Genomic DNA, 19927 nt, shown 5'->3' with positions numbered 1-19927 from the left:
AGCCATTTCTGTGGAGTCCCTCCTTGACGTAAGCGCCGCCCAGAGCCCTCATCCCCTCCCGCATCCCAAACCCCTGCCCAAGCCCTGAGCCCTCTCCCACACCCAAATTCCTGCTGGCTGGCTGGGGGCAGTGGCCTGAGACTGCCCCTGCAGCAGTCAGTGCACATGGCCCAGGGGCTGTCTGAGCTGCTCCTGGACCAGCCACACCGGCTGCTGCAGAAGTCACGGAGGTCCCCGAAAGTCATGGAATCCATGACATCTGTGACAGACTCGCAGCCTTAACTATGATTTCTAACAAAGGGAAGCTTTGAATAATAGACTGAGGACCCCCAATCTTTTGGGTGATCCAGAAAGACTTACTGCAAACTAGCAGATTTAACATTACCGATATTATTCTCATCTACAAACTCTAAAATCAACTGTAATGTATATGATTCACTTTAACCATTTAATAACACACACACCCCCACACCCCTTCAGTTTAGTTTCCTAAAAAATTGTCTGCCAGCGTGGTTTTTGGGTGAGATCCAGAAGTACATATTGATATGGGCTGAGTGTCTGGTTCTTTGGAACTGGAAGAACCCAATACATGTGGTTTTAATAATAATTTATCATAGAAGTCTTTTTTTTTTTCTGGGTGGTGTATGAGGGGTTAGAGGGCCTGACGGCGACTGTCTGTGGCTCCATAATAGCTAGTACAGCATTTTGGAAGCACATATTTGTTACTGATTTGGTGAAATCTTAATAGAATATACCACCAGCTTGGGGTGCATGCCCTGGTTTTTTTGGCACTCTGAACTGAGACCGGCACTCTTAGCTGTGTCCCATACCAGGCAGCATGACAGTAGGAGCCAAATCTAAGCCAATGGGTTGATACTGCAACTTTACTTACATAAGTGATCTCCTTGAAATGAGTGAGATGACTAAGGGATTATTCACATTGCAGTACATTTAGTCCCAAATATGAACTCTGAACTCACAAAAGGCACTCAACAATCTACAAGTTACAGCTCCTTCAAGAAAGCATACATTTTCCTTTTTAAATGTTAGAAAAACATCAAAGACATGAGACAGAAATGATCAGACTAAAATTAAGGACAAAACACTGAACCAAGTAAAGAAAGAATTACAGTACCTATGAAGATATGAATAGGAAATAAGTTAAGTTAGAACAAAACCTAAACCAATCAATAATAAAATAAAGCATGCATAATACAGTGGTAACTATGACACTGATATATTTTTGAGCAATTAATGTATAATGCTTCATGTTTAAATTGGACAGCTAGTAAGTGTTTCATTGTAATTTTCACAGTCTACAAAAATATTTTCTTAAACAAGCCTACCAAAAATATCTCTGAATACATTTGTTTTGAATACTGGTAATTTAATTATAATTCTAAACCCAAGTTAAAATAGCACATCCATATACAAACTTTGTTTGACAAAGTTCTCTCTAGAAATCTGAGCGTGCAAAAACACTACAACTGAACAAATCTATACTTTTGTCATTCTCAAGAACTGGACACGGACTTGAAAATATTGCTTAACAAAATAGGCTTAAAAGATATAGACTTTCTTTCTCCACTTGCTATGAAATTTTAGTGCAACATTCACTCTGAGTGAAAACTGCACCTCTTAAAAAAACATACATATACAATGATAATTGTAATTTCAGATTGAATTTATGACTTTGCAAGTAAAACACAAAAGTTGCATTCACAAAGTGATATTTTCAAATCAAAAGCCTGCAACCTTGATTTCCATCTTTCATAAACCTTTATAACCTGTCTTAACAATATAAAGTCTTAACAATATAAAACAATATTTATTATTAACCTCTCTACATTTTCTAGGCTACTTTAAATATCAGTGTCAATGCAGCAAATTCACAAACTCAAAGGAATTCTCAAAGCTTCAAAACATCACTAAAAATAAAATTAATGGGTAAATATCTGCATTTAGAGATTAATATTAACAAATTGTGAATGTGTATTTTTCAGATGATTTTACCAGTTATTTTCCAATGAACAACACATTTTTAGCACATTTTGAGGATGCTCAGCATTCACAGACACACACACTATATATGCATATACAATGGATGCCACTTAATAACAATCCTGATATTAACAACTTCTGATTAACAGGAACATTTTGCTGGGAACCAATCCCATCCCATTGACTTTAATGTTAATGGGATTCTGATATTGGCAACAGGCTTGCTGCTTATGAACAGCTCTTTGGCCTGTGTGCCCTGGCTGCAACCCCGCAAACCTGCCATATCTGGGAGGGGAGGCTGAGGTCAGGACAGCCACAGGAAGGGCTGAGGCGTCCCACAGTGAGCAGGGACACTGGGGGCCCATAGGGCTGCATGGGTCCTCTCTATGCCCACCATGCTGAGCCCTGGCCTGGCCCTAGTGGCTTGGGCTTGGTGTGTCCTGGGCACTTCCTTCCCTGGCTGAAGCCCTGGAAACCTTTGAATCATAGCAACTTTTTCCTGGGAACAGAGAGGTCGCTAATAAGTGGAATCTACTGTATCCATCTCCTGTGCATATATAATAATGCTAAAGCTATATGTTATCATCTGGTTTTAATACTAAAACACCAAATAATTTATAATGCAGAACTATAGGATATATACAGAACACTGCATCAATCATACACAAATACTTGTGCTGTCCAACATTTCTGTAAATCCTCCATTAAACTCAGATTTGAGAGTGAACCAAAGACTTATATGGATCAAGTCATGGTTGCTTGGAACACTGAAAGAGAAACATAAAATGATGTACTATTTCATGTCAAGATTATCTGTAGTTCACTTCATTATTTCAAAGATTACTAGCAACTGAAATACAATGAACTTCACATAAAAGCCATTGCTTATTCCTTTTCCTTAACACGGAAGGCAAGCTACTAGATGATAATCAGGAGATCAACTTACAGTGCTCCTAAATTATCTGACACAAACTATACCCTGTTAATGTAAGCAATGAAACAATAGAAGCTTGTGTGGCTATTTAAATGTACAGTCAAAAAATGCAGAGCAAATTAACTGTCTGAATGCTAAAGAATTCTTGATTCACATTTAGAATTTCCAAAATTAGTGTGATTCTGTCATAAGCCATTACTCTTTACATCAAACATTACTTGTTCTAGATGAAAAACATATTGTAAAGTGTCAGTTACACCATGCCTCCTGAATAGTTGATGAACTACATAACCCAGGCCCAGCCTTTTGTGACAGGAGCTGCCAATACAGGGTTAATACTGGGTGGGCTTTCTCGCCAATTCCCTGCCCTCAGCTTTACCTTTCAGCACCCCCCATCATGCTTGTGGGTATACTGATGTAGTGAAAACTACATTATTTGCTGACCTTTCTGTGACTTCATGTGCGGGGGGGGGACGACGACACACACACATGAAATTTACTAAAAAATTCTATGCCAAAACTGTAGCCTTAACAACGTAAAAAGTTCAGGTAAACACTGTAATTATATCTGAAATATTCTGAAATGGTGATTTAACTAATAAAATGTCAGTTTCTGTCTGTTTTCCCCAATACTAGGCAAGGTCCTTTTCTAGCAATTCTCTTACTGACCATAATCAGATCTGGAATTAATTTTGTAAAAAGTTAATCACCCCCAAAAGTCTCCTCAGATACATTTTACATTGTGGAATGGATAATTGAACTAGAACTTTTATTTTAACTGATTCAATAATTAAAATATCTTTGCTCAACTCATGTCAAATACAAATAGCTACTGTTGAGGCATGGATTGGTTGAGATTTTTTTTAAGTTCACAGAGAGGTACCTCTGCAACATTTCCCTAAATCCTTCATTGTGTTCTCTAAATTTCCTGAGCCAAATTAAATAATCACCCATTAGAATTTCAATGTCTTGTAATCCCGCAATGGTTTGTGTGATCACTTTTTAAAATATCTTGGGAACAGAATTAATGCCAAATGGCATTCACTTACAATTGTAACATTAAAACAGTGTATTAAAAGTTATTTAGAGCTTAACTCATCTAAATTTGCTTGCCAAAAATGCATGTCCTATATCTAATACTGAGATGATTTTTGCTTCATATTACCATTAATTATTAATTTAAAATAATGTCTCTCCTAAGTAATATTATCTCCAGGTGTTATAGTATCTCCCAAATTTATCCATAATTTGTGTAAAATCCTCTATCTCCTTGCTCGCATGTAAACGCACTGAATGTCAGCAACACTGCTGGAACCAAGTCTCTTTCCATATTGTCCCGTCTGTTGTATCATCCTTCTTTCCCTGTCCTGCCATGCTGTTATTACCAATTCCTCTCCTTTTGTATACTCCTTTTTTCTGACTTGAACAACCTAGTCCATTATAGTTTGTCAGCTCTGCCATCTGCAAAAGGAATATTACAGGTATCATCTGTAAGTATCATTTGGCAAACCCTAATAAACAAAGGAAAAAAAGAGAAACACACCACTGCATAATAAACAGATGACCAGCCTTATACATCACCTCCTATAAGAGGGATGTGTATTAGAGTTTGCTGGAGTGTTTAAAAGTTAAATACTGTTATTTTCAGTTAATTTTAAGACATCAAAAATAATAAATGAGATAAATAATAAGATAATTCCAGACTCTTACTGAGTGCAGAAACTAGGGATGTCAATAGGGTTTAAAAATAGCAACCGTTTAACCTTTTAACATTTTATCAGTTAAACGGTTAACCATTAAGGAGTTCTTCGGGTCCTGTGCCCGGCAACCAGGATGCCGGGTATGGGGTGGCAGTTGGGTCCTGGATGCGGGCAGCAGCGGAGTTTAATTGTTAACCGAAACTGATAAGACTGATGCTTACCAGTTAACCAGTTAAACTTTTACATCCCTATCTGGAATAATTCCACTGACCTCTCTGGAATTACTCCAGATTTACACCTATATAACTGAAATCGGAATGTGGCCTTCTGGAATCACAGCTTACCTGAATTATATTAATGAGAAAGAGAATGTAGCTTCAGAGTAGCAGCCGTGTTAGTCTGTATTTGCAAAAAGAAAAGGGAGTACTTGTGGCACCTTGGAGACTAACATATTTATTTGAGCATAAGCTTTCGTGAGCTACAGCTCACTTCATCGATGAAGTGAGCTGTACCTCACGAAAGCTTATGCTCAAATAAATATGTTAGTCTCTAAGGTGCCACAAGTACTCCTTTTCTTTTTGCGAATGTAGCTTGTACTTCTGCAGCTACAGTATACTGGCTTCATAGTGTTGCTAATGTTAAAAACAAACAAGCAAATTTGTTTTGAGCATGCAGCAGACATGACTTAAATAAAATAATAATCATTTGTACTTTTTGCCTTCCATTAGAGCAGTGTTTCCCAAACTTGGGATGCCGCTTGTTCAGGGAAAGCCCCTGGCAGGCCGGGCCAGTTTGTTTACCTGTCGCGTCCACAGGTTCAGCCCATCGCGGCTCCTACTGGCCGCGGTTCGCCACTGCAGGCCAATGGGGGCTGCAGGAAGCGGCACGGGGTGAACGGCGGTCAGTGGGAGCCGTGATGGGCCGAATCTGTGGACGCTGCAGGTAAACAAACCGGCCTGGCCCACCAGGGATTTTCCCTGAACAAGCGGCGTCCCAAGTTTGGGAAACACTGCTTTAGAGAATCTCAAAACAATTATATTTTTTAAAAATTTCATTAAAAGAACTTTGTCTAGGTTTTGAAGCCAAACACTAGAGAGTTAGGAAATGGCTGAATTCATGTTGCCCGTGCTTTCTTAATTTAGACCCCTGTGCATATGCAGTAAGATACAGTCTTAATTACACATCACATGCTATTTTTCCCCAGGACCTCTGCCTCATTCAGTGCACAAGCAGGCGAGTACTCAGGGAACAGGGCCACTATTCAGAAATGTTTCTCCTCACCCTTCAAGTAGCAGCCCCTGCCTCATTTACTGCACCCAATCCAGTATTTCTGTAGCAATGAATGCAAAATGATTCACTTCCTCATTGCCTTTATTAGTGTCCTCACTATACTATCTGAACACCTTACAAGCATTAATGAATTTATTTCCACTACAAAATAAAAGGGGATTATACCTCATTTTACAAATGGGGAAACGGAGACAAAGAGACAAAGGAATCACTGTCAGACACAGCTCAGAACTCAGGACATCATGACTCCCAATCTTCAGACCTGCACTTAACCACTACCAGAGGTACTGGGCACGCACTGACTTCAGATGCATGCTCAGCAACACTTCTATATATTAGGCCCCAAATGGCTCAACCTGGGCACTCAGAAAACGAAGGACACACAATTAGCCACCTGCCAAAATTCTGGCTTAAGTTACTTGTTCAGCATCACATAGGGAGACTGTAAGAGAAGCACGGATAGAACTGAGCAGTCCCATGTGGTATTTGCCTGTCTTAACCATTCCTTCTCTTCCTACAGCCCCCCGCCTTACAATCCAAACACTTTCTAATTTAGAGGACAAATGAGGCAAGGATCCTACATAAGAACAGCCATGCTGGGTCAGACCAATGGTCCATCTGGCCCAGTATCCTGTCTTCCAACAGTGGCCAATGCCAGATGCTTCAGAGGGAATGAACAGAACAGGTAATTATCAAGTGATCCATCCCCTGTCGTCCATCCCAGTTTCTGACAAACAGAGGCTAGGGACACTTCAGAGCATGGTTTTGCATGCCTGCCCATCCTGGCTACTAGCCATTAATGGACCTATCTTCCATGAACTTATCTAGTTCCTTTTTTAACTCTGTTATAGTCTTGGCCTTCACAACATCCTCTGGCAGAGTTCCACAGGTTGACTATGCATTGTGTGAGGAAATACTTCCGTTTGTTTGTTTTAAACCTGCTGCCTATTAATTTCATTTTGTGACCCTTAGCTCTTGTGTTATGAGAAGGAGTAAATAACTCTTCCTTATTTACTTTCTCCACACCAGTCATGATTTTATAGACCTCTATCATATCGCCCGTTAGTCATCTCTTTTCCAAGCTGAAAAGCCCCAGTCTTATTCATCTTTCCTCGTATGGAAGCTGTTCCATATCCCTAATCGTTTTTGTGGCCCTTTTCTGTACCTTTTCCTATTCCAATATATCTTTTTTGAGATAGGACGACCAGATCTGCATACAGTATTCAAGATGTGGGCATACTATGGATTTATATAGAGGCAATATGATATTTTCTGTCCTATTATCTATCCCCTTCCTAACGATTCCCAACATTCCGTTAGGTTTTTTGATCGCTGTTGCACATTGAGTGACTATTTTCAGAGAACTCTCCACAATGACTCCAAGATCTCTTTCTTGAGTGGTAACAGCTTATTTAGACCTTATCCTTTTATAATTATTATTGGGCTATGTTTTCTAATGTGCATTACTTTGCATTTATCAACATGAAATTTAATCTGCCACTTTGTTGCCCAGTCACCCAGTTTTGAGAGATCCTTTTGTAGCTCTTCACAGTCTGCCTGGGACTTAACTATCTTGAGTAGCTTTGTATCATCTGAGAATTCTGCCACCTCACTGTGTACCCCTTTTCCCAGATCATTTATGAATATTTTGAACAGTACTGGTCCCACTACAGACCTCCTTGGGGATACCACTATTTACCCTTCTCCATTCTGAAAACTGACCATTTATTTCTACTCCTTGTTTCTATCTTTTAACCAGTTACTGATCCGTGAGAGGACCATCCTTTTTATCCCATGACAGCTTACAATTTTGTCCACCACCCAACCCTGATTCATTATAGGAGCACTGTGCATTCTGTGCACTGAAAGAGGCACATTGAAGACTGTATCGCAATGTATACCCACAATGGGTATGAATTATGGGACCACAGGCTTAATTCTGGCATTTCCTATCTTTCCAGTATTTGACTTTGTAACCTAAATGACAATACTTTAAAAATTCTGTACGTGATTTCCTACTTTTTTTTTTAAAAAGAAAAAGGTAAAAAAAAAAAATCCAACTGTAACAGTTCCATATATAAAATTTATTCCCTTAATCTGAGCATGACTTGAAATATAGGACTAACTATGTTAGCTGGCAGCAAAAGGCCATTCCCCCGGGGGCGGGGTGGAATGGGTTGCTGAGGTGACTTGCTGAATCTGGGAGGGGAGCCTGGCCTGGCCCTCTCTCTTCCCTTGTTCCAGGAAGTGCGGGAGCTTCTTACCTACCTAGCACCTCCAGAGGGAAAGATTGCTGGGTGGGGGAGCCCAATGCAGTTCTTTCTCCTCCACTCTATCTTATTTATCTAGGGTACTTACATGATCCCCATTACTGTAGTATATCTGAGTATCTGACAATCTTCAATGCATTTATCCTCACAACACTCCTATGAGGAAGAGGAATGCTATATCTCTATTTTACACATGGGGAACAGAGGTACAAAGAGAGAGGCCGAGGGCCAGATTTAAAAAAGAGTTTAGGCACCTAAAGATGCAGATAGATGTTCAGTGGCCTAACCTACGTAGGCACTATTGAAAATCCCACTAGATGCCTATCTATACATTTAGGCACCTAAATGCCTTTGTAAATCTAGACATAAGAGATTTGACCAAGATCACAAAGGAAATCTGTGGTAGAGCAGTAAACTGAATGTACGTCTACAAAGTACCAGGCTGTTGCTCTAACTATGGACCACCACCAACTCTTTCCAACTTCTTCCTGCGGAGACTGTCTTGCTTCCAGGGATCTCAGTGCAGCATGTGCTGCCAGGTCCCGGCCTCTCATTACAATGTTCATATTCAGTTATTATTTTTACATGCTGCCAAAATTTTGCTGACAATGCAACAGAAAGAAAACAGCAATTTTCAAAAGTTTATACATCAGCCAAAATTGAATGGAATTTCATGGGCCAAAGAAGGACTTTGTTCATGAGACATATTTCATGGACCAAAGAAAGATCTCAGTGCCTTGTTAATGCTGAATTTCAATGATCCAAACTGCAAACAATGGAAGTGTTAGAGCTTCTCAAGACAGTATTGCAAGAGTCATTTCTAATGGTAAGTGTTAGACAACTAAGTGTTAGGTCTCTATCAGCTCCCCACATTAGAAACAGATGTTGCTATTAGCACCCTTTATAATGAGTAAATTCAGTACACTGGTCAGGTTTTCTCCATTTTACTAATGGGTAAACTGAGGCAGAAAGACTTCCTTAAAATCAGTCAGAGCCAGCATTAGGAATTCCTTGCTCCTAGTTAATCCACTAAACAGTGCTGCTATTTTTCCTTGAGCAGCAGGTAATGGAAGCAATAAGGTAACATTTTTACAATTGCCTTTTTTTTTTTTAAACCACAGCTGCAATTTGAGGAAGGATGGGGGAAAATAATGAATTTATTTCTATTTAGTCATTTATCTAAAGAGAATATTTTTATCTTGGCATATAAGCAAGCTGTGACATTTCACCAGCCTGAACAGCTCAGCTTCACCTTCTGTCACCAAAACACGTGTTATTTAGAAACACATTTTGTTGCATCCTATTTCTTAATTTTTGATTTATCACCATAGTTTTTGCATAATATATTTTTGTGGCTCATGGAACATTTACACAAGCTCACCTTTTTTCTGTTTCATCCTCATCCTTAAAAACTATGGTTTCTGCCTTAACTTTCTTAAATTACATTTGGGGGTCTTTTTATGGGAGGAAGAGCAAACATATTTCCATTACAAATACTTCCATATCAAATTTTGGTGTATGACCTATTAATGTCAAATATTATTGCCATAAAGAAGTGTCTTAAACAGCAGCATATCTAAATACCATATTTTTGAAAAAAAATTCCAGCGCTTAGAATATGGTACACTTCAATAACAGAGAATTTGACTGACAACAAAAAAAAACCAAATCAGCTCTTTATAATGTGGGTCTCTTTCCTGATATATACAAAAAGATAAACATTTCTATAAAATGTGATAAATACAGGTTCTTTCAGTATAGTTGAAGTCACTGCTTTAGTCAAGACCATGTGTTTATGTTCCCTCATAAATAGCGATATAATTGCCCTTTTTGAAACTGCTACATAATTGTACTCCAGGTTCTAAACTTTTATATAAAAAAGTCTCTAGCCCTTATGGTTTTGAAGAAAAATTTCCATACAGGAACCAAATGTACACTGATGCAATTTTCAAAGGCTACAGGGAGCATGATGCAATAATACTAGGTCCTTGTCTACACTGCCACTTTACAGTGCTGCAACTTTCTCGCTCAGGGGTGTGAAAAAATACCCCCCTGAGTGCTGCAAGTTTCCCAGCGTGGTAGCTACTCCCCTCATGGAGGTGGGTTTTTTTATAGTGCTGGGAGAGCTGGTGCCACGACTACACGGCAGTGCTTTAATGTTGCTAGTGAAGACATGCCCTAAGAGAGGTGTCAAACGTTCCCATTCTCAGCTTCATGGGGTGTTAACTCATGAGCCTAAATGATAATGTAAGCAACCACACAAGTACCAACTACTGCAATGCCGATAATTTCAGTAGAAACCTCAAACTATCAGTAACATGCTTATCCATCCCTGTTGGATGCCGTGGCAGAGCCCGGAACGGTATACTGTGGAGCAGCTGCTGAATTCGTGACCTCTCACTCCAAACTTATTTTTGCATTGGCCTAAAACTGGGAAGAAAAAAGAGCTACCCAAAGCCTCTCCTGCATCATGGGTACCAAAACCCATCTCTCATGCCCCCTTGAAAAACCTCAAAACCAAAAATCTCAACAGCTGTCACAGTCTACAATACCTCCCCCACACCCAAAGCTTTATTTAATAACTAATACCAACTATTTTTTTAATTTACCTGAATTTGCCACAGACTTTTTTTAGTTCCCCCCACCAAAGAATCCCATAATCCAGAAACCACTACTACTCTAGTGCTTTGCTGAACAAAGACACGTGTGTTTAAGTGCTTTGCTGAATCACAGCCAAAATGCACACCAAAGGTGCAGTGCTCAAGCATGCTTGTCTAACTTAGATGCATGTTCAAAAGTGAACTGCAGGTGCACAGAAGCCCTTGTCTCAGTTCATACTCCCTGGTAAATGGTTAGGGGAGACCTCCCATAGCACTACTAAGGTCCACAGAAGTGGTTTGAAGAAGAGAAACACCATGGGAGCTTGGAGGATGGTTTGAAGGGGCCCCTAGAGTAAGAGGAGCCACTGATTTTAAATGAAATGATCAGAGATGTAGATAGACTGCAGGTCAATTTATCCACAAATTGGGTACAACATGGGAAATCACAGTATAAATTTCAATGTACTATTTACTAATATGCTAAGACCCTCAGGAACTACTTCTCGGTGGTGAATTGGTAGTTCATTATTTATGCCTATGTAATCTTTGATTTATTGTAATGAGAATACCAGTTTCAAGGTGCCAATTTTGATGTGAAAAGCTATCTGCTTGGAATTAAACTGACACCACCAATGCTTTTCACGATGGCTACTGAACGTTTATGAGACAACTCCTACTTTTGGTCACAATGGACAAAAGCCAGATTTATACTGATAACCAACAGATATAAGGCTTAGTAGTCTCATACTAATCCTTGAGATGGTCAGACCCCTGAAGATCTTATTTTCAAGAATCTTATTAAAATTATTTGTCAACAGAGCCATCTTGCATCCAGAAATTAATAAACATCAACAAATTAGCAAAAGTACAGCTTGATAGACTAACATTAAACAAACAGAAGCAAATGCACAGCCTCTTATCCTCCGTGTTTGTCACAGAGATCACAGAAGTCACAGGTTCTGTGACCTCTGTGACTTCTACCGTGGCCAGTGCGCCTGGCCCGGAGGCCACCTGAGCAGCTCGGGCAGCTGGTGGGCCAGGCGCACCGGCCACTGCTGGAGCAGTCCTGGGCCCCCCAATCCCGCCCCCCAGCAGCAGTAGTTTGGGTGGCGGGGGGGGGGGGGAGCTCAGGGCTGGGATGTTGAGCAGTGCTTATCTGGTGGGAGCTCCCTGGAAGGGTGACCGGAACTCCCCTCCCTCAGCTCCTAGCTCCATGTGCTGCCTCCGCCGCCGCAGCTCCCATTGGCCGCGTTCCCAGCCAATGGGAGCTGCAGAACTGGGGCTCGTGGTGGAGACGAGGCAGCACATGGAGCTAGGGTCGCCGCTTCCCGGGAGCCGGGTAGGGAGCCTGCCCCAGCTCCACCAGCACCCTCCTGGGTCGCACCTCCCTCCCAACACCCACAGCGCCCCCATGGGCCATGCCCCCCCCCCAGGACCACCCTTCCAAACACCCTTCCCCCAAGTTTTAGTCAGGGGTATTTTAGTAAAAGTCATGGACAGGTCACAGGCCATGAACTTTTGTTTACTGCCTACTACTTGTCCATGACTTTTAGTAAAAACACGTGCGACTAAAACGTACCCTTACCTATAATGTATGAACTGCTCCATATACATTTTTAACAGTATATCATACATGGATGCAGCAAGCAAAAACCGGTTTGCAAAATAAATGGATTTAGAGATTACTGAAGATAAGACTTCTAGTACGGGGCAATTACAAAGGTAGTCCAATTTGTGGGGCTAGCCACTTTGCCAGTGTCTTTCTAATAGCCAGAATCTTAAATCATCAATTACCCTGATCATATTTATATTTTAAAAGTCAGTTCCCCTTTTCCTAAGGATCACTTAATATGCTGTGCACAGATAACAAAAAGTATACATGAGAAAAAAAATTAACAACCATCATGTAGCTTATGTCAAGCTAATTACTTTAGTCAAACATTTCATCATGATGCTATATAACACAAGCCTTATACAATAGGATACTCAATAGCTGAGTCTCTCTTCCTTCTTCTTCTTCTAATGAACTGCCAGCATGTTTCCCTATTATACTGTCTCTGTTGATTGACTCCTATGATCAGAACACCTATTAATTCAAACATATTGAGCACTAGCCAAAAAGTCCAGGTTATCGCAATTCTACTGTAGCTAGGCGAAAACATGCACCACGTTCAAAGACACAGTATAAACTCAAATTTGTTTTTTTACTAGCGATTGTAAAATGCATTTACTTCACATTTTAAATCTGTTTTAAGTCAAAATAAACCAAATAATGGTGTTAAGCATACATCCATTTCCTGATCATTCCTTTTTGTAACAAAAGAACAGTTTTTGCCCATGTCCTAGCAACAAGCACAAATATTATATTGTATCCAATGCTCAAAACATGAGTTTCCAAAATGATAGGTTAGTACTCAGCTTAATTAAAGAATATGCTTTAAGAACAATATCTGAATGTACAACAGCAGCAATAATAGCATTTGATTAAAGTTAGTGTTTAGAATAACAATTTTTCCCCTTTATACAGATAAAGAGAAAAGGCCAACAGTCTAGCATGCACAAGAAAACATGCGAGGGAGGGGAAGTATTGATAAAGGAACAGTTTAGAATAACCTATTTACATCTTAAAATTAAATATAGAAAAATACAAAATGCTGTTAAAAGCACAATAGTGTTGCTTACAAAACTATTTTGAACACAAATTTGGTGCATTTACGTACTTCTTAAACTGTTCTTTAAAAAACAAGAATAAGACCTGTGCATAGCAAAGGATGATCTCCATACTGACCAACCTATGAAAGTTGAAATGCATAAATCGCTATTTTTGGTAACTGTAGCTTCTTTATATTGTATATCACTGGTAACTTTACACTTGAAGATGAAATTACAAGACAGATAAACAGCTGTTGGAATTTCTACCAGACTATTTATGTGCCTGTTTCTCCCCACCAGCAAAGAACTCCTCTGTGACACCTGGATCAATAATGTATCTGATGCATGTATCCTATTTTAATAGTGATAACAGTCCTGTTGTTGCAGGGCTATTTCCTTGTGTTTTTAATGATGCACCTGCTCCATGTGAGCCATCCCTGCCCCCTTTGACAAAGAAATACCTTGTATCTGGCAAAACACCAACACCACCACTGTCCGGGTCCAAGCTCCCTTTACTATGACAGCCTACTTGTTTTCACACTTCATTCAAGCTACAACACTTCTCAAATACTTTTTGACATATTTTTCATCTTGACAGTGAAAATGATTATTTCATACTGTGTTAAATACTTAAGTATTCTGGATTATATACAGCAAAGAGTTGACAACTCTGGTTCATTATAAAGACTTTATTAAAATAACTACATGCCAGCAAGCCTCTATTTCAGGTCAGAGTAAAAATCAAAGGGCTAGATTGTGCTTAGCGCTAACGCAGTCACAGAGAGAACCAAGGTTCTTCCCTCCCTGTATGCTACCATGTTAGTGCCTCCTGGATCACTGCTGCTGATGCTCAGTGAATCACCCAAAATGTTCTTTCCTCCGGAGCAAGTGGGGGGATAGGCAGAAAACCGAGCCATTGCTCCACTACACCCACCTAATACTGACCAGAAGATCTGTTTAGAAGCACGAGGGGGTATGCTGCATCTCATAAAAGCGCGTTGCAAATTAGTTCTTCTCAAAGTACACAAAAGGAACCACAGCAAGCATTGTCCCACTAAAAGGCGCCTCTCTCAAGCACACTGCCTCCCACTGGTCCACTTGATGAGGTGCACCTACATACCACTCCTCACACCAGAGGTGCGCAAACTACGGCCCACGGGCCACGTCCAGCCCATGGGACCATCCTGCCCGGCCCTTGAGCTTCCCTCCTGTTCTGTCCCCTCTCCCCCGCAGCCAGCGCTCTGGCCCGCTGCTCTTGCCAGGTAGCACAGCAGCAAGTTCCTGCCGCTCTGAGTGGCACGGTAAGAGGCAGGGAGCGGGGGGGGGGTGGTGGTGGTGGTGGTGGAATTGGATAAGGGGCAGGAGGTTCCGGGGGGGGGGGGCAGTCAGGGGACAGGGGATGGTTGGATGTAGCGGGGCGATCAGGGGATGGGGAGCAGTTGGGGTTGGATAGGGGGTGGGGTCCCAGGAGGTGGTTAGGGGTGGGGGTCCCAGAAGGGGGCGGTTAGGGGACAAGGAGCAGGGGGGTTGGGTGGGATGGGGGTTCTGAGGGGGCAGGCAGTGGGTGGGAACTGGGAGGTGGGCAGATAGGGGGCGGGGCCGGGCTGTTTGGGGAGGCACAGCCTTCCCTACCCAGCCCTCCATACAGTTTTGCAACCCCGATGTGGCCCTCTGTGCAAAAAGTTTGCCCACCCCTGCCTTAGACAAAGCTTTCTGTACCTTAAAGGCAAAATGTAGCCCAAAAGAAGCTAGGTCATACTCTCATGATTTTCCCCATTTCAGGAGAATCACTATCAAACAGCAGACTCTGTTGTACAATTATTTCAAATGAGAGCATTACCTAACATCTAACTTACTTGCCACAAACCCACTCATTTAAGAAGGCATCTAGCAGGATATTCTCTGTGAGGGTCGCTCAGCTTTGGATCTCGCCCTCCACCATTCCCTCATTCTAAACAGTTAGACTTTATAAACCTTCAGGGCATGCTGTAAAGCACATCTGCTTTCCTAGCTCAAAGGGGCAGGGAAGATTTACACGGCAATTCGTAAAGATCTGAAATATGTTTTTAGTTGCTGGGTTATGACTGAGTTAATGATTGGGCAAAGAGGAGTAGCCTGTTTAGCTCTATTACAAATGGCATTTTGCTAACTAAAAAGGCTAATAATGAAAAAAATATTTTCTTTATACATTGGGTTAAATACTGCTCAGTGCTCAACCTATTTACTCAAGTAGTCCTACTGACTTGACTTAGATCCTATATTGGAACTCGTGCCATTGGACTGACCAGAGAAATAGACGTTTGCAGGATCATACCTAACTGCACCAAGTGGAATTATTTTTATTTTCCAATTGGAGGATCTGATCCTGCTCCCATTGACTTCAAAGGAAGTAAGAGACAGTACCTGCCAACCCTAATGTTTAAAAATCATGAGTCAGGCCCTTCAAAAATCATGGCTTAAAAATCATGAGATTTTAAAGACTAATAAAATGTGGGTTGTTTTTATTTGCCTTCTGTTTTTTTGGAATCTTTAGGGTGCACTGGGATCATATTTCCAAGCTTTTCTCTGCAACCATAAGGCTAGAAACTTAGGGCTTTTTACATGGTGGGGTAATATGCACTACAAGGGTGTGATTTCTGATTTCTACAGTGCACTAATGTGATGCACATTAACTGATCTATGTACACCCTTATAGTGCACATTACCTGCCTCTGTTGCCAAGCCCTAACTCTCTATGTAAAAAATAAATAAATAAAGCTCACAATCAATTGTCTCCATGTGCTGAGGCTTCAAGTCAAACATCAAATATGAGCTGGCAACTCTGAAATCAAGCGTTAGTATATTTCAGAGCTAATTGATATGCTAAGAGCCTGACCCTGCAGCCCTTACTCATCCAAGTTGTTTTTACTGGTACAAGGACTCCCATTGATATCAGCTTGAGTAAACAGTTTGTAAATTTCAACCCTGTATTATTAGAATAGCCTTGGATTAATTTAACTGTAATCTAAGATGCAGTCCTTCTATCAGATAGACCTGTAGTTACTGTTCTTAGAACTAAATAAATGCAGTTTCTACTAATATTTCATTATGGTATAAAAACAGCAAGCTTTTCTTAAATTTTCTTTTAACTATCAATATGTACCAGTAAAATATGTACAGTGTTTAAAACCATTTTCCCATAAGGGATGTCTGGGCTGAGAACAGAACACAAATAAATTTGCATTGGCTTCAAATTTCATAGCAAATGATTTTTACAGTGGCACTTTGGTGAACTGACACCATGTATATGCTTTAGCTCTAATTAAATCCCTCAGATAAAACCCTAATTTCATCTGGAAAACACAACCCTGGGCTGGCTCCACTTTATAGGGGAGAGAGGAGGCTCTTCATTTCTGCTATCAGAGGGGTAGCTGTGTTAATCTGGATCTGTAAAAGCGGCAGAGTCCTGTGGCAGCTTATAGACTAACAGACGTACTGGAGCGTAAGCTTTCGTGGGTGAATACCCACTTCTTCAGATGCATCTGAAGAAGTGGGTATTCACCCACGAAAGCTTACGCTCCAGTACGTCTGTTAGTCTATAAGCTGCCACAGGACTCTGCCGCTTTATTTCTGCTGTCATTGTCTTTCTTTACAGAGCTGGGTGCTATTCTTCCTTGACTGATACCTGTCAATCATATGCTGATAAGAAGTACAGGGCTCTGTTTCTTGTTTTAAGAGGGAAACAACAGGAGCATTCCTCCTTTTTCACCAGCTATTCACAGGCAAGCCAAAATACCACAGGAACAGACTATTATATTTCAGGATTTAGTTCAAGGAACACTGAAAATTGTCAACAATAGTTATTTCTGAAACCGATTTCTTCTCCGCAAGCAGAGTTCAGCAAAGAATGCTAGCATTTCCTGTGGAAACTGTGTGGCTGCCAGTAACGTCCTCCTAATTTTTCTTCTCCCTTTTCATTGTTTTGTTTTGTGTTTAAAATAAACACAGCCTGGCATTTTGACAACAGCCACAATAACCCTTTACCTCACTTACCACCTGCAGATGAAAGTCATCAGGAGAGGAAAGCAAAGGAGCCACATTTCAGCAAGCAGCAAAACCAAAGCACACTGTAACCCAGCAAGAGAGGTGGCTGAGGATGTCCAAGTCCTGAATGCTGGATTTCGGGGAGGTAGCAGGCACTTCCCACACTATTCTATTGTGTATTGGTTTCACCCCACCCGCCACCTCTCCCTGTATGTCATGCTGCCTTTTTTCCGTGCCCGTTTTGCACGAAGTGGCTCGTTGAAAGGAAGACACAATAAGCGGCAATACTAGACAGGATGCCAGCCAAGGGGGTGGGGGGAGGAACATCGATGCCCCATAAGGTAGCGGTAGAAACTGCTGCCTCTTGTGTGTCAACCATCTCCCTGCTAAAACAACCCCTTGGCTGCAGCGTTACTATAGAGACACCGGGTCTGTCCTAACCCCTGCCCGGCGAGGCGCTGCTCTCCCGGAGACAAACAGCGCCGTGCCCTGCCTGGGCTGCCAGAAGGGATGCGAAGCCCGGAATCCGCCTCGCCGTGCACCGCGGCGAGGGAAGGGGGGTGGGGCCCCCGTAATGCAAACTTGGAGCCGCAGCCTCCGCTGCCCCCTCCCCCGGGGCTCTGGCTGGCCCAGGCTCGAGGGAACTTTCGCTCACTCACCGCGGGGCTCTGCCGGCCACAGTGCTGCTGCTGCTCCGCGGGGCCGGGCTCGCGCCGCTCCTGCCGCCGCTCGGACTCCGGCAGAACGCGGCCCGGGCGAGCTCGGGGACGCTGCCGCCCGCTGCTTGCGTCACAGTCACGCCGCGGCCATTCCCCACGCCGGGAATTCGGGGGGCTGGGGAGAGCCGCCACGTGATGAGCAGGCGAGGCGCCGCCGGGCGGGAAGAAGGGGAAGGGGGGGGAGTCAGGCAGGGCGGAGGCGCGTGAGGCTGCCCGCCGCGCGCTCCCCGCCCACTCCCCTGCCGCCCGCAGCCCCGCCAGCTGCCCATCCCGCCCGCGCTCGGCCCGTCCTCGCCTTTCCGCCGCTCCCCTGCGCCCTCGCCTCCCGCGAGCTTCCCCACGCGCACGCTCGTGCTTCTTGCACTTTCTCCTCCCCCCCGCCCCACCCGGGACAGAGACCCCGGCTGCAGCTCGGGGCGCCCCGTTCCTACTGCGTCCCCGCCGCCGGCGCCGTGCGGCTCCGCTGCCCCCGGGCATGGGGCTGAAACCGGACAACGCCAGGAGGGGGTGCCGGGCGTTGTATCCTTCACACACCCCCACCCCCACCCCGGGAATCGCCCCCGCCCGGGCTGCTGGGGGGAGATTGCCGGGGTGAACTGCTGGGGTGTTTGTTTGTGTAGGGCTGGATGCCCCTCTCCTCAAGTGGGTCAACGATCGCTCCTTGAGAGGGGTCAGCTCGGGTGAGGGCTGAGCAGAAACGCCTGCCTTCTTCGGACCATGCCGCCTGGCAAGAGCCCTCCCGCACGGAAAGAACGGGAAAGGCCGGGCGCGTGCCCTGCTTGTGCCGCTCACGGAATTCCCTCGGGGGGTTCTGCTGTCACAGCCGGCGCCACCCCAGAAGCGGGTCCTTTTAAAAGCACCAGCATGTGCTAAAAGTAGCAATACAGGGCGCAGAGTTGTAATGTGCTGGCAACAGCGGGCACGATTTGTAATAGATGTCTAAAAAGCTATCTTTAAGGTGGAAACACGCACTCATGGTATAACGTATTAATCACATGGCATCATAGTGCACTAAAAATACCTGAAAATATTGGGTTTAATTCGTTCACATCTGTTTAAAATAAAACCTTGGTTTTTGGCTTAGTATAAAACCTGGAAAGCACACATCATGCTTTCCTTCCAGTAGATACAGATGGAGCTGGTGGCTCCCTTGCAATGTATGGAACACGTTTCCATTAAACTCATTTTAACTCCCTGTTAGAAAACCTTGTTTCATTTCATGTTGTTGAGGGTTAGCGCAGTTACAAGCTGTGCCTTTGCTTCCGAATATATAGTACATTTGTCAAACTTGGGCCAGGTGGTCACTCTACTTAAACATTCCATTAATTGTTTGTTATAAGATTCTCAAGTGGTAACTTACTAGGCTAAACTATTGTGATTTCAGTGTGATGTAACAGGAAAACACTACCCATACACTAAGTGATAGTTTGGCTGCAGTGAAAGTTCCTTTAAATGCATTTTCCCCTCTTTTTCATAATTTAATTTTATTCTCTTCTGCCATGTTTTCTCAGAAGTGTATGGGATTTTTTTTAATCACTATTCACACACATTTTCCAGCCTGTCTTTTAAACTAATCCTGCTCTATATCTTTCTCATTGCTCCCCCCCCCCCTGAGATTTTCTGTATGCTTTTACATTTCAAACATACATCAGGACTTGGGTTTTCTGTCTCAGATGAGACAACACTGCAAAAATCCCAAAGATGTGCATAGTAAATTAAAGTGAATTTCATGCTTGTA

The 19927-nt window shown here is 42.7% G+C and overlaps 1 protein-coding gene across 3 annotated transcripts in view; it reads right to left on the bottom strand.

Annotated features, from left to right (window-relative positions):
- Positions 1–18216, bottom strand: part of SNCAIP (synuclein alpha interacting protein) — a 101534-nt gene extending 83318 nt beyond the window's left edge. For all 3 annotated transcript variants that reach the window (XM_078852854.1, XM_073344812.2, XM_073344813.2), the window contains exon 1: positions 18130–18216. The gene's annotated coding sequence lies outside the window, so the exon portion shown is untranslated. The remainder of the gene's footprint in view (positions 1–18129) is intronic.
- Between the last annotated feature and the right edge of the window lie 1711 nt (positions 18217–19927).

This window comes from Lepidochelys kempii, chromosome 5, assembly GCF_965140285.1.
Source record: "Lepidochelys kempii isolate rLepKem1 chromosome 5, rLepKem1.hap1, whole genome shotgun sequence".
Lineage (NCBI taxonomy): Eukaryota > Metazoa > Chordata > Testudines > Cheloniidae > Lepidochelys > Lepidochelys kempii.
This window is presented reverse-complemented; position numbering and strand designations above follow the sequence as displayed.